The sequence below is a fragment of the Poromitra crassiceps genome (assembly GCF_964638095.1).
Source record: "Poromitra crassiceps genome assembly, chromosome: 9".
In the NCBI taxonomy this organism is placed as follows: Eukaryota; Metazoa; Chordata; class Actinopteri; order Beryciformes; family Melamphaidae; genus Poromitra; species Poromitra crassiceps.
The window spans coordinates 23,923,002-23,926,085 of NC_139630.1; positions in this window are offsets into that span (position 1 = coordinate 23,923,002).

Consider the following 3,084-nt stretch of genomic DNA (forward strand, 5'->3'; position numbering starts at 1 on the left):
CCTGTAGAAAAACAGCCAACACTGCTGGAGCTGATTAGCCTCTTTAAAATAAATAAACGGACTGCAAGCTAACTCTCAGCAGGGCTTTACGCAGCCAGAGCTCCATTAGAGGCACTCTGACCCCCTGGGAGGAGCTGAGTGTCACCAGGCCCTCCTTCTGGGAGGGAGTGGGGTGGCCTCCATCACAGACCCTCAATCTGTTTTCCCACATGCGCCTTTTACCGCTAAATGACCGGAACGCGGTCTAATGCCTTCATGTGGGAAAGTTGTTTTCCGGTATAAGCGCGACCCCATCGTCGCGGACATTTCATCAGTTTCGAGCCAGTCCGAAGAGCGGTATGCGCGATAAGGGAGACAAGTGTATCCTGGTTGCTACTCCACCCTCTGCCGATCTGGGGAGAGCTGAAACTGGCTCCATGCTTCCTCCGAGACATGGGCAGTTAGCCAGCTGCTTCTTTTCACCTGACAGGGGAAGCTTCACCGGTAGGACATAGCACGTGGGAGGGTCACGCTATTCCAACCGGTTCCCCTCCCTCCGAACAGGCGCCCTTAACGACCAGAGGAGGAACCACATTAGCAACCAGGATATTGCATGTTTTGGTGAAGGGGGTTCCTATATGAAACCCCCGGGAGGCACGGGGAGAACATGCAAACTCCACACAGAAAGGCCCTTTTGACGACCCCACCCGGGCGGTGGACACTCGAGGACATGCGGACGGGCACGCATTCCTTCAGCGCTCACAGCGTCCCAGGTGGGAATCGAACCCAGGACCTTCGAGCTGTGAGGCGACAGCGCTTACCACTGCACCACCGTACCCCCCTATTCATCTATACCCTTACTTGTATATATTTCGTTCAACAGCCATCAAGCACAATTTTCCCTTTGCACCTTTTAAGTTAATGTGTATACTCTTATGTACAGCTGTTTACACACTTTAGAGATCTTCTATTGTATGCCCATGCTTAAGTTAACTACGCTTACGTATATTATCGGATTGCAATGTTACATTGCGGTTTATACAGCTCCTTAGTATTTATTTAATTGTAGGCATACTCTTAAGCTAACTTATGTGTATATTATATTTGAGTGCAATGTTACACACTTTTTTATTCTCCTATATCTTTAACTGTACGCACATTTTTGCTTTTGTTCTTGTTTTCATTTGACACTTGCTTTGGCAAAATGTATACGTATGTTTCTCATGCCAATAAAGCCCCGTTGAATTGAATTGAATGGAGAGGTATAGAGAGAGTCAGAGGTTAAGCGGGCGAGAGACAGTGACAGTGAGGAAGAAAGGCAGCACATCGTGAGGAAGACTGATCAAAGAAAGGAGGAAGAGGAAAGAGGAGCTCACAAATTGGCAAAGGGAAGTCTGGGTCTCTCTGCTTTGCATTTCATTTGCATGCCTGGCCGTATCGACCAATCGGATTGGCAGCGCAGCCCGTGGCTTAGGAAGGCGAATAAAGACTCCAAATGCCTTCACTGCTCTCATCCCTCTCGCTCATAATACCCTGTCTGCTCCCTCTCTCTCTCTCTCCTCTGTCATAATACCCCTCTCTCGCCCCATTCTCTGGCACCGCGCTATAAGCATGCCCTGTCTGACGTGATAGTGGGGATGAAGAGAGGAGGGGAGGGGAGGGGAGGGGAGAGGAGAGCAGAGGAGAGCGGAGGTGAGGAGAGGAGAGAGCAGAGGAGAGGAGGGAAGAGGAGAGGAGAGGAGAGGAGAGGAGAGCAGAGGAGGGGAGAGGAGAGGAGAGCAGAGGAGAGGAGAGGAGAGGAGGTGAGGAGAGGAGAGGAGAGGAGGTGAGGAGAGGAGAGGAGGTGAGGAGAGGAGAGGAGAGGAGAGGAGAGGAGAGGAGGAGAGGAGAGGAGGGAAGACTGGACAGAAGAGGGGGGTGTAATTGCAGAGATGACTTTAGCTGCCACCCGCTGAGAGTGGAGAGTGGAAAGCAAGGCTGTGCATGTGTGTTTGTATTTGTGAGTGCACGTGTGTGTGTGTGCGTGTGTGTGTGTGTGTGTGTGTGTGTGTGTGACAGTGTGTGTGTGTGTGCCGCATAATGTCCACTTAGCCTATTATTATTTTTAGTTGTTCTTGTTTTCTGGGGGGGGGGAGGCTAACACCAGCAGACGCCAGAATAAAATGTTGGCATGGTACGTTTCTGCAACACACACACACACACACACACACACACACACACACACACACACCACACACACACACACCACACACACACACACACACACACACCACACACACACACACACACACACACACACACACACACACACACACACACACACACACACACACACACACACACACACACACCACACACACACACAATTACAGTCGGGCTAGAATTAATTTGAATAATGGCATGTAAACAGACACATTAGGCATCGCCATGAGCGACCCCAGGCCTTCTCACAGGAAACGTATACAGCCTCTCAACACTTAAGCACACACACACACACACACACACACACACACAGACACATACACACGCACACACACACACACACATACAGTATATATACAGATCCTTTCCAAAAAAAAATAATATCATGGAAATAACATGGATGACCGTGGGCTTCAGCAGATTGTCAAGCAAAGACGATTCAAACGTTTGGCGGAGATTCAGAGGGAGTGGACTGAGGCTGGAGTCAGTCATAACTGAGAAGCAACTGCTGATTTTCTTCACACTATAATAATTTCTTGAAATACTGTTTTGGGGGTTTTCTGGAGCTGTAGGCCAAAATTATGAAAAATGAAACAAATAAAGGCTAGAAATATTTCACTTTGTGTGTAATGAATCTATAATATATGAAAGTTTCACTTTTTGAAAGGAATTATGGGGAAAAACAAACTTTTCCATGATATTCAATTTTTTGGGAAAGGATCTGTATATAGTATACATATATATATACATACGGTACATACACACACACACACACACACACACACACACACACTACTCCCTACCACTCCCCTCGGAGGTTAATCAGCTGTAAAAACACTTTATTTGTATCCACCTCATCACTCATCACCATCACCTCCCCCTCATCTCGACCCCTCCCACACT